The sequence below is a fragment of the Myxine glutinosa genome, chromosome 6, assembly GCF_964187855.1.
Source record: "Myxine glutinosa chromosome 6, kmMyxGlut1.1, whole genome shotgun sequence".
Taxonomy (NCBI): domain Eukaryota; kingdom Metazoa; phylum Chordata; class Myxini; order Myxiniformes; family Myxinidae; genus Myxine; species Myxine glutinosa.
In genome coordinates, this window is record NC_136266.1 from 86,679,323 (window position 1) to 86,692,186 (window position 12,864).

Here is a 12,864-nt window from a genome sequence, read left to right on the forward strand (position 1 = left end):
GTCATCCTTCCGAGGTCAGCAAAATGAGTACCATGACTGGTTATAGAGAGGCATTGTATCAGTGGCAGCCACGCCCTTAGAAAATGATGCAACCAGCAGCCACAGTCTGCACAGGAACCACCACCACCAAGGACAAGCATTATAACTCTCAATATAAAACACCAAATGAAAATGAGTGACTAATGTTTGTTTAATTTATCCGCCACAAGGCGCCTCTTCTTTGTTTCTGTCGCAAACACAATAGACGAGAAAATGAACCACTCAAATGATGTCACCCATTTCCAAGTGAGATCATTTGAGTGGTTCATTTTCTCGAATATTGTGTTCGGCGATTAGTGTGTGAGTTTTTGCACAAAAGCAACGCTTGCAGTAGCATTTAATTCCCACATCTCTTTGTCGATGTTATTTGAGTGGGAGTGAGAAGAACAAGTAATATACGAGTAGCATACAGAGTTGGGGGGGCAGGAAAGGAGGGAGCTTGGGTACAGGAGGGCAGAGAGCTGGAGGCAGGAGGGGAGAGAGCTTGAGGACAGGAGGGGAGGGAGCTGGAGGCAGGAGGAGCGAGAGTGCTTGAGGACAGGAGGGGAGGGAAATAGGGCCAGGAGGGGAGAGAGCTGGGGAGCAGGAATGGAGGGGGCTTAGGGGCAGGAGGGGAGGGAGCTGGAGGCAGGAGGAGAGAGAGAACTTGAGGACAGGAGGGGAGGGAAATAGGGCCAGGAGGGGAGAGAGCTGGGGAGCAGGAATGGAGGGAGCTTGGGCGCAGGAGGGGAGAGAGCTTGAGGACAGGAGGGGAGAGAGCTTGGGGGAAGAAGGGGAGAGATCTTTGAGGACGGAGGAGAGAGAGTGGGGGGCAGGAATGTTGGGAGCTTGGGGATAGGAAGTGAAGGAGCTGGGGGCAGGATGGGAGAGCTGGAGGGCAGGAATGGAGGGAGCTGGTGGCAGGAGGGGAGGGAAATTGAGGGCAGAAGGGGAGGGAAATGAGGAGTGGGAGTGGAGGGAGCTTGGGGCAGGAGTGGAGGGAGATGGGGGGGCAGGAAGGGAGGGAGTTGGGGGTAGGAGGAGAGGGAGCTGGGGATGGATTGGAGTCCGATTATTTACCAGAGCATCCTGACATACCATCCCCATTTTCCACAATCTGCACATGAAGCACTCAATACACACAAATATCCCATCAAGCCTCGTTATAAAGGGTTGTCCACTTCTGAACAATACAAAATAAGCAAATGGTGTACATTTTTATACGTAATAACTGTAAACACCAGCATTGTAAATGCAGAGATTCAATGCGATTGAAAGTTTCCTGAAAAACAGCCGGGATTCATGCCAGTTTCCTGTGTTTTTCAGGCGGGCGAACTTCAGGTGGTTGTGTGAATCACCTGGCCGAACTTCAGGTGGTTGTGAGAATCACCTGGCCGAACTTCAGACAGTTGTGTGAATCGCCTGGGCGAACTTCAGGCTGTGAATCGCCTGGACGAACTTCATGCGGTTGTGGGAATTGCTTGGGAGAACTTCAGGCAGTTGTGGGAATTGCTTGGGAGAACTTCAGGCAGTTGTGGGAATTGCCTGGGAGAACTACAGGCGGTTGTGGGAATTGCCTGGAAGAACTTCAGGCAGTTATGGGAATTGCTTGGGAGAACTTCAGGCAGTTGTGGGAATTGCTTGGGAGAACTTCAGGCAGTTATGGGAATTGCCTGGAAGAACTTCAGGCAGTTGTGGGAATTGCCTGGGAGAACTTCAGGCAGTTGTGGGAATTGCTTGGGAGAACTTCAGGCGGTTGTGGGAATTGCCTGGAAGAACTTCAGGCAGTGGTGGGAATTGCCTGGGAGAACTTCAGGCAGTTGTGGGAATTGCTTGGGAGAACTTCAGGTGGTTGTGGGAATTGCCTAGAAGAACTTCAGGCTGTTATGGGAATTGCTTGGGAGAACTTCAGGCTGTTATGGGAATTGCCTGGAAGAACTTCAGGCAGTTGTGGGAATTGCTTGGGATAACTTCAGGCAGTTGTGCGAATTGCCTGGGAGAACTTCAGGTGGTTGTGGGAATTGCCTGGAAGAACTTCAGGCAGTTATGGGAATTGCTTGGGAGAACTTCAGGCAGTTGTGAGAATTGCTTGGGAGAACTTCAGGCAGTTGTGGGAATTGCCTGGAAGAACTTCAGGCAGTTGTGGGAATTGCCTGGGAGAACTTCAGGCAGTTATGGGAATTGCCTGGAAGAACTTCAGGCAGTTGTGGGAATTGCCTGGAAGAACTTTAGGCAGTTGCGGGAATTGCTTGGGAGAACTTCAGGCGGTTGTGGGAATTGCCTCGAAGAACTTCAGGCTGTTATGGGAATTGCTTGGGAGAACTTCAGGCAGTTGTGGGAATTGCCTCGAAGAACTTCAGGCTGTTATGGGAATTGCTTGGGAGAACTTCAGGTTTTTATGGGAATTGTCTGGAAGAACTTCAGGCAGTTGTGGGAATTGCTTGGGAGAACTTCAGGCAGTTGTGTGAATTGCTTGGGAGAACTTCAGGCAGTTGTGGGAATTGCCTGGGAGAACTTAAGGCAGTTGTGGGAATTGCCTGAGAGAACTTCAGGCAGTTGTGGGAATAATTGCTTGGGAGAACTTCAGGCAGTTGTGGGAATTGCTTGGGAGAACTTCAGGCAGTTGTGGAAATTGCCTGGAAGAACTTCAGGCAGTTGTGGGAATTGCCTGGGAGAACTTCAGGCAGTTGTGGGAATTGCTTGGGAGAACTTCAGGCAGTTGTGGGAATTGCCTGGAAGAACTTCAGGCAGTTGTGGGAATTGATTGGGAGAATTTCAGGCAGTTGTGGGAATTGCCTGGGAGAACTTCAGGCAGTTGTGGGAATTGATTGGGAGAACTTCAGGCAGTTGTTGGAATTGCCTGGAAGAACTTCAGGCAGTTGTGGGAATTGATTGTGAGAACTTCAGGCAGTTGTTGGAATTGCCTGGGAGAACTTCAGGCAGTTGTTGGAATTGCCTGGGAGAACTTTAGGCAGTTGTGGGAATTGCCTGGGAGAACTTCAGGCAGTTGTGGGAATTGATTGGGAGAACTTCAGGCAGTTGTTGGAATTGCCTGGAAGAACTTCAGGCAGTTGTGGGAATTGCTTGAGAGAACTTCAGGCAGTTGTGGGAATTGCCTGGGAGAACTTGAGGCAGTTTTTGGTATCACCTGGCCGAACCTTTTTTAAATGTTGAAGGCTCCAGTCACAGACTATAGTCCTCATCGAGGTCAGCCCTTAAATAAAAGAGCTGTATTGATAGAAAAGTGAAGAAATAGAGAATAGTCTCAGAGTTTTTGAGGAAAAGAGAAAGAATGTAAAGGTGAGGAGTGAAAATGAGTAAGAAAAGTGTATGTTGAAAAGTGTATGTTGAAAAGTGTATGATGATTGTTTGCGAGGAAGAGATACTAAAGCCAGCCCGGTAGCTCTAGTTTGAGTGAGACAGGAAGTAAGACCAGCAACCCTGACACGAAGAATGTAAGATGGTTCCGGACACCACTTTAACGCTCCTAAGTCAGCAGAACAGTTGTACCACCCTGGGCGGTTGCTGTTTACAACCTACTACCTAAAAAACAGGTCCAACCGGATGGCTGTTTTTTAGGAGACACCATCTCCTTACTGGATGGTCTTTGGCTCCTGAAGGAAGCTCATCTGCCCTTTAACAGGTAATGCTTTTAGTCCTGCAGGGTGTCACAGTCACCCTCCCCACTGGCAAGCCAGTGAGAGTAGTCGGTTTAGTCATCGACTACCAATCATGCGGCAGGTAGCACTAGGTTTCCTGTTACCAGTCGCAGTCAAGAGACCGACCTAACCTTTAAACTTCATGCAGTTGTGTTAATTTCGCCTGGGCAAACTTCAACCAGTTGTGTGAATCGCCTGGCCAAACTTCAAGCAGTTGCATGAATCGCCTGGCCAAACTTTCAGTGGTTGTGTGACTCACGTGGCCAAACTTTCAGTGATTGTGTGAATCGCCTAGCCAAACTTTCAGTGGTTGTGTGAATCGCCTGGCCAAACTTTCAGTGGTTGTGTGACTCACGTGGCCAAACTTTCAGTGATTGTGTGAATCGCCTAGCCAAACTTTCAGTGGTTGTGTGAATTGCCTGGCCAAACTTTCAGTGGTTGTGTGACTCACGTGGCCAAACTTTCAGTGATTGTGTGAATCGCCTGGCCAAACTTTCAGTGGTTGTGTGACTCACGTGGCCAAACTTTCAGTGATTGTGTGAATCGCCTAGCCAAACTTTCAGTGATTGTGTGAATCGCCGAGCCAAAGTTTCAGTGATTGTGTGAATCGCCTAGCCAAACTTTCAGTGATTGTGTGAATCGCCTAGCCAAACTTTCAGTGATTGTGTGAATCGCCTAGCCAAACTTTCAGTGGTTGTGTAAATCGCCTGGCCAAACTTTCAGTGGTTGTGTGAATCGCCTGGCCAAACTTTAAGTGGTTGTGTGAATCGCCTGACCAAACTTTAAGCGGTTGTGTGAATCGCCTGACCAAACTTTAAGCGGTTGTGTGAATCGCCTGGCCAAACTTTAAGTGGTTTTGTGAATCGCCTAGTCAAACTTCAAGCGGTTGTGTGAATCGCCTGGCCAAACTTGAAGTGGTTTTGTGAATCGCCTGGCCAAACTTAAAGCAGTTTTGTGAATCGCCTGGCCAATCATCAATCACTTGTGTGAAATCGCCGAGCCAAACATTAAGCGGTTGCATGAATCACCTGGCAAAACGTGAAGCGGTTGCGTGAATCACCTTTCCAAACTTGAAGCGGTTGCGTGAATCACCTGGCAAAACGTGAGGCGGTTGTGTGAATCACCTTTCCAAACTTGAAGCGGTTGCGTGAATCACCTGGCAAAACGTGAAGCAGTTGTGTGAATCACCTTTCCAAACTTGAAGCGGTTGCGTGAATCGCCCGGGATTTACACACAGAAATCCTCCTGTTATGGACAATTAAAAGCACCATCTCACCCGCACTTTTGTTTTACTTGGCCTTCCACTCCACCTCCCTCCACAATTCAACGACATCCACTTCAAAATCCTCAAAGCATATTTATGTGATGACGTCATCACGTACCGCACATCAACACTCGTTAAGAAATGCATCACGTGTCTATATGTATATTATTTAATTCAATTTCATGAGGAATTTAATTTCCAGCGTTATATTTATTTTTAACCATAATTTGAACTCTGTGGATATTTTTCTCGTAATTGTGTTCAAAAGTGTCAACACCCAAACAGCTTGATATTCTCAGAGTTCGTTTTAATTTTACAATTTCCATTCAAGGCCCGCGCGTGTAGGCCTCCCCCGGTGTCCCGCCGCCTTGCCCTGGTATGATTAATGTCCTTGATAAATAATCCTTCAAAGCGTCGTTTTTATGCATTGTTGTGCCGCTCTGATTGTTGAATTGCCCTCGATGTTTATGTATGGTGTTAGCGCCATTTTACCATCGTGGTTGTTGTTGCACACAGCGATGTGTTGTCCTTGGAGTTCCTCTGGCCCAACATTCCCAGGGAAAGCTTAAACTCGTATTAGAGCTTTATCTGGAAGTCGGTCAATTGAATTTATACTTGTCAGGTTTTTAAAATCCAACGATGAACATTTCACTATTATAGAAACCCTTAGCATTAGATGGTACAGCCAATGCTCAGGGGACGCAAAGCATCACCGATGTTAAATGTCCCCTATGGGTAAGTTGGATGCTCGACGTTTCGACCATAGAGCGGTCTTCATCTGAGACTTATTCAGGCATCTGACTTCAGGTGTCATGGTGGGGGGGGCGGGGGGGGGGGGGAGACAGGAAGGTATTTTTTTAGTGTTAAAGGGGAGAGGGTACCTTATCACTACCTCATAACTCCAACGATCGGGGGCGCCTCTTCATGGTGGTTGTACCTCACAACACAAGTCTGGGGTCAAATCTTTCCCATTCTTTGCTGCTGCCAGGATTGACAGTTAGAGTGCCGATCAGTCCCCAGGGACCGGCCCTTTCCCTCTTCGACTCTGTGGTGGTCCTGACTTCGTGAGACCGGGGTACACCATCTTGGAAGTGGGGGATCTCTGTGTCGTCCCTGTGAGATCGATCGACTGTCTCTGTACCACGAGCTTGTTCGACAGAACTGTCCGGGCTACCCAGCGGGCACACGACGTTGTTTCAACGTCGAATAACGGTTGGAATGAGGTCGCGACGTCGGACAACCAAAACCCAACCTGAGACCAAAACCCGACAGTCATTCAACGTTGTTTCACCTTTGGCAACTTGGCTTGATTTTTTAATCAAATAAATGACATTGTTTCAATGTTGGTTGTTCGACCCTACATCGACGTTGAAAGTGTGACATTGTATCAACGTTTATTCGACGTTGTTTCGACGTTGTTAGGATTGTTACGACGTTTATTCAACATTGGAAAAATGACGTTGATCCAATTTGCAAATCCAACTCGTTTTCAACCTCGGGTCCACGTCGAAACTTGACGTTCATTCAACGTGGATCCAATGTCTGTGTGCCTACTGGGTATACAACAACACCAACTACTACCTCATAACTTACCATTACACTGACCTCTTACCTTTGGTAAGAAATCTTTGGTTTGACTCGACCGGGATTCAAACTGCCGACATCCCAGACTCAGAGCGGACACATTTAACCATTACGCCATTGATTCTTGTCGTTTTCTTCAAATAATATATTCTTATTCAACTTGACTAACTGCACCTGTGATACCCTTGGTGAACTTCAATGTGAATGCTGCACATTTCCTGGATCCTGCTATGCAGGGCAAGGGATAAAGACTTGATCAATGATTAAGGGAAGAAAGGAACAAAAAAAAAACCATGATTTTGAGTGTGGGATCCAGCACAAGCCAAAACATAGTTCACTTTGCAGAGTGAAAGAGCATAACTTTCTAAGATCCATCCTTATTAGCTTTAATATGATGTGATACATTACAAAGTAGTACCTTGATCTACCGCAGTATCGTTGGTCATCCCGACATTGCAAGAGATTTGCAGGCAGAAATAAAGACCATTTGGCCCCAAGTACAAATGTTACATCTTCGACTTCAGTTTATACAAGAATCATTGGAATCTCCTGCGATGAAGCTAACTCCGAGGGCCTTTCACTCACTCACCGCAGGCAGGTTGGTGGTCTTTCTGTCTTCTACCGACTCCTCTCCGGCCTTGCTCCCTCAGTTCTCTCTGTGCTCTGTCCCCCAAATATTCCTCCGGGTCGCACAAGATCTTCCAGCAACCCTCTGATGGTGAAACCTGCCAAAATCAAGACTCGCTGCTCACCTTCACTCTTTCATTTCTCTTTTCTCCCGCCTCTGGAACAAACTCCCTCACTCTCTACAATCCCACTTCTCCCTCCAGGTCTTTAAAACAGCTGTTCACCACAATCTCTTATTTTCCCCCATCCAAAACCTTGATCTTTTCTACCCCCGCTAATTCGCCCCAGATCCACTTTTCTGAAATACCAACTTCTTTCCTAGAAGTCCTTGCATTGTCCATGTGTTTTATACCTCTCCCCCCTCACCGCCATTCCCATACCTCCTCCCCCCAAGCCCTCTCCCTCCCACAGATCTCCTGATGTCCCTGCTCTCAAATGTTATACTTGTGTGCTTCCCTTTCTCTCCCCATCTTGTCTCCCACTCCTATGTTTTATGTGTCAGTTTGTCTTTTTGTGATCAATGTTAGCTCTTTCACGAGCCTCGATCTTGTATACAAAAAAATAAAATAATAATACTTCAGTGAATGATTTGGTTTCCCTTCATAGTCAAAGATGGCTGTTCACAGAAACATCTGAACCACATATGGAATTTGTTTATTGCAGAGAAGCTGCTGCTCAGAGAGCAACCACACTCTGAGAAAGCAAGCAGTGTAACCTGGTGTCACGGAAATATAAGGAGACCAAACCAATTATAGCTCACCCGGAAGGTAGTTCTGCAGAGATATTAGCATCGTGTGGTGTCAGTCAGTGAATCAGTATGTTAACACTCGGATCTTCTTCTCTGAAACTACACACACAATTGTGATGAAACTTGACCGCAACCTTCATCACCCGTGATGCTAAGACTAATAGTCTTATTTTCAGCAAACTTTGTAGAAGTTCTGAGGACCTCCTGATGCCTTGCAAGTCCCATCAAAAAATTGCATATTAAGTCGGTCAATTCAAAGGTCAAAGATCATTACGATTCTAGGAACGCAGGAATTTGTAATTTGTCCAGGGTGTCGGCGATGGCTCACCTCCTCAATGCGAAGAAGACCATAAGGTCTTTAGCATCCATTAACTAAGGCTAACATATGGGACACCTAGTTGAACGTCCGTCCATGAGATGGCACACACATTGATGCGTCACTCTGCCTCCGGAGCACCAGGGTGACCCTTTATAGCTGGGTCGGACTTCTAACACAGGTGAAACAGCTCAGATTGGAGCGCGCATTCCGAAACGATCTCCTGCAAACCCACTTCTGGGAATGCCACCGCCAATCACATCAAGGGTTTCGGACTACCTACGTTTCACCATTTCATCACTGGGAATTATTGGGACGAAGTATTAGAGACTGAAACCAAAACTTTACAACCGATTAAGGCAGGATTCTTTCTTGGGAGGCACTTCAAGGGCACCAGTACAATTGCAAAATTGTCATGGCGTTTCCACTGGAAAAGACACCCGAAGCAAAGAAGTACAGAGAAACCGCACGACATACAATCCCTCATTCCCACAAGCGCCGTGCATTCTCCAATACCCACGGAGGCATCGTTTGACCTGGCATGTAAGATTGATGTTGTGTTTATCCTTGGCAGGGTGGTTGTACGCCAAGATTACCCTCCATTTCCTTTGGGTTACACTGCTACTTTCCAAACAACAGGCTGAGCTCTCAGTGTCAGTGGCACAATAAAAATCATGAAATATGAAAGTTGTCAGTTTCCATGGCCATCGCATTTGCATATAAATCAGTATTTTTATGAGATGCCTTCGCCAGCGCTAAAATAATCAGATCGTTGCTGCAGAGTTATTACTCCCATCCCACTGCATAACGATCTGAATTGTAACTAACTAGTATAATTTTGAGCAACTGCCACTAATCATACAGCCCCCAGGAGTGTGAAATTAAACAGTGCCAGGTAATTGGCTGGAAAAGCATACTTTGTACACAAAAGTCACAATCGAAACAACGTGGAATTATGTACTCAAGTACAAACACAATTTTAGCCACTTCTGCTCGAGATTAGTGTCTGTTCCAAAGATCTTAGGACGTCTTGATGAATGGTGCACAGGAACTAGCGGAGGATTATTTTGCCAATTGCAAATGTTAAGGAATTCTTTTGCTTGTTTTCTTCTCGTGGACGTAATGAGGTAACCATACATTAAGATGAAGGATGGATGAAATGAACTCACCCTGAACTGCATGTGTGTACGGAATTGTTAACATAACGCCAATAAAAATTGCCAACAAAACAACTTAATTCAATAGGATATAAACCTTCGCATCTATTTCCTCAAAAAATTCTCAAATGTCAATTCTCAAATTACCATCAACACATGTGAGTCAATGGAATATTCGGAGAAATGGATGAAAAAGATATCACATTCGGAGATGGAAGATATCACAGATATCACAGAAGATATCACAGCTTTTTCTGGTCTTTATCAATGATCTCTCCGACTCTCTGGAAAATCCTCTCTATCTCTTTGCTGATGACTCCACTATCTGCCGCTCCATTCCTCATCCCTCAGATCGGCAGTCTGCAGCCTCCTCACTCTCTGCAGACCTGGACAAAATCACAGACTGGGCAAACAAGTGGAACATGTCTTTCAATCCTGACAAATCTCACACTCTTACGATGTCTCTCCGAAAATATCGACTGGACAACCCTACCATCCACTTTCTGAAAAATCCTCTCCAAGAAGTTCTGTCGCACAAGCTTTTGGGTCTCAATATCTGCCATGATCTTTCTTGGGAAAACCACATTTCCAAGCTGGCCTCCAAAGCCAGTCGCTGACTGGGCATCCTCCGTCGTGCGAAGTCCTTCCTTGGCACACCTGAGCTCCTCACCTCATACAAGGCTTTCATCCACAGCTCAATGGAGTACTGTTCTCCCCTATGGGCCGGTGCTCCTGCCTCACACCTAGATCGGCTTCACGTTGTTGAAACCAAAGCTTTCAGAATCAGTGGAATCTCCTGCGATGAAGCTAACTCTGAGGGATTTTCACTCACTGACCGCAGGCAGGTTGGTGGTCTTTCTGTCTTCTACCGACTCCTCTCCGGCCTTGCTCCCCCAGCTCTCTCTGTGCTTTGTCCCCCAAATATTCCTACAGGTCGCACAAGATCTGCCAGCAACCCTCTGATGGTTAAACTGCCGAAATCTAGGCTCTCTGCTCACCTTCATTCTTTAATTCCTCTTTTCTCCCGCCTCTGGAACAAACTCCCTCACTCCCTTCAATCCCACTCCTCCCTCCAGGTCTTTAAAACAGCTGTTCACCACCATCTCTTATCTTCCCCCATCCAAAACCTTGATCTTTTCTACCCCTGCTAATTCACCCCAGATTCACATTTTTGAAATTCCAACTTCTTTCCTGGAAGTCCTTGCAGTGTCCATATGTTTTATACCTCTCCCACCCCCCCTTCCCATGCACCCCCCTCAAAGCCCTCTCCCTCCCACAGATCTCTCGATGTCCCTGCTCTCAAATGTTGTGTTTGTGTCCTTCCCCCTCTCTCCCAATCTTCTCTACCGCTCCCTTGTTATATGTTTTATGTGTCGGTTTGTCGTTCTGTGCGATTAATGTTAGCTCTTTCACGAGCCTCGATCTTGTATACAATAAAATAAAAAAAAAGTGGAAAAAATGTTGTTTGGGTGCAAGATATACCTGGAGAGCCAGAAAAAAGTATCACATAAAGTAGGAGGAACCTGTGGTGGTGGTGGTAGGTTTCATAGTAAAAATGAGAACGCCGACCGGTAGATTGCATACCTCCACCTGGCTGCACAGCTTACCTTATGTATCACAATGATAGGCCAGACCTGCACCCGGGCATAAACCAAGATCGAATCGGCTTCTTCTTGTCACTTACCCAACTCATCTACCAAGTTTTGTCATGAGTCGTCCACAACTTTTTGAAATATCATGCTATATATTGTTTGTTGTCCCATCTCTCAACAGTGATTAATCACTTATAATAATAATTAAAAAATCCTCGTATCTGTATTCGGATTCGTATCGTCACCAAAAACTAATCAATTCGTCCTTGTCACACACACACACACAACCTGTCCACCAAATTTTGACCAAATCTGTCCACAACGTTTTGAGATATCCTGCTCACACACAAACAAACATACAGACAAACAGACAGGGTTGAAAACATAACCTCCATCCACCTTCGGTGGCAGAGGTAAAGATGAGAAGAGGGTTCATGGATTTTTGCATTTGGGAATTAATGGCAATTTTTTTTGGAAATACTTGGGCTAGAGCAACTTGTGATAAGCTCATGGACTTCGGCCTAAGAGCAGATGTGATCATTATCGATAAAGCGTGATGTCATGACATATTTTGTGTTTGGTGACATGAAGAGAGATTGAAAGAACCTTTAATGGTCTATGCTGTGAAACGTCTTGTTGGATACAATGCATAAAGCAATTGCTTTGTAGTTTGTTTGACAATATAACTACTACTATGATGACGACTACTAATCCTTGATCTTTCTTCCCCTGTTAATTCACCCCAGATCCACTTTTCTGAAATACCGATTTCTTTCCTGCAAGTCCTAGCAGTGTCCATGTGTTTTTTTTACCTCTCCCATCCCCCACCCCCTTCCCATTCCACCTCCCCCCAAGCCCTCTACCTCCCACAGATCTCCCGATGTCCCTGCTCTCAAATGTTGTACTTGTGTGCTTCCCTCTCTCTCCCCATCTTGTCTCCCGCTCCATTCATTTCGTCTTATGTGTCCGCTTGTTTTTTTGTCATTAATGTTAGCTCTTACATGAGCCTCGATCTTGTATACCAAAAAAAAAAAAACAACTACTACTATCACTACTACTACTACTACTACTACTACTAATCTAATGGCTCCAAATATTCCTACCTTTTCTTGGGTCGGCTGTGGAGCATTCCCCCCCCCCCCCCCAAGTGTTTTCAGGAACCATCTGGCCGGACCTAACGTTTGAATGAACACGGCATAGATTGTAATTTGGTCTGGGTGCCAGCGATAGTTTGCCTACTCTTCGTGTAACACACCATGTGATCTTCCAAAAACCAACGCTGGTAGACAGGATGCCCATATTAACATCCATTCCAGAGACAGCACACACATTGATAACTTTCTCTGCCTGCAGAACACCAGGTTTACAATTTATAGATGGGCTAAGCTTCAAACCCAAGCTATACAGCTCAGAGGAGAGTGTGCATACCCCCATGCTATCCTACAAGTTCTTTCTACACTATCAGTTTGCCTAAATTTGCTCCTGCCCCACCCTATATTTGCGAGGTGAGATGCATAACTTGCATCAAGCAAAAAAGTAAACTTGGATATATATATATATATATATATATACATATATATATATATATATATATATATATATATATATATATATAGTGATGGGGAGGTGGAGGGGGCGACCGCACCAGTTGCGCAGTGGATGGGGCGCAAAATAACGTTTTCATGCTCCATTTGTTTGTATTGTATATAAATTATAATACAACGAAGTCGTGAAATCACGAAAAGCAACTTTCATAACCACGTTTTACAGTTTAAACTCCGTGCTACGTGTCAATGTGTCATGTAGGTGTTTAAAAACTCTTTACATCCGAATTCATTTTTTCCTAATTCCTATTTCTATCACCTCGCAAAGATGTCCGTGAAGTTAGCACCCTGTATG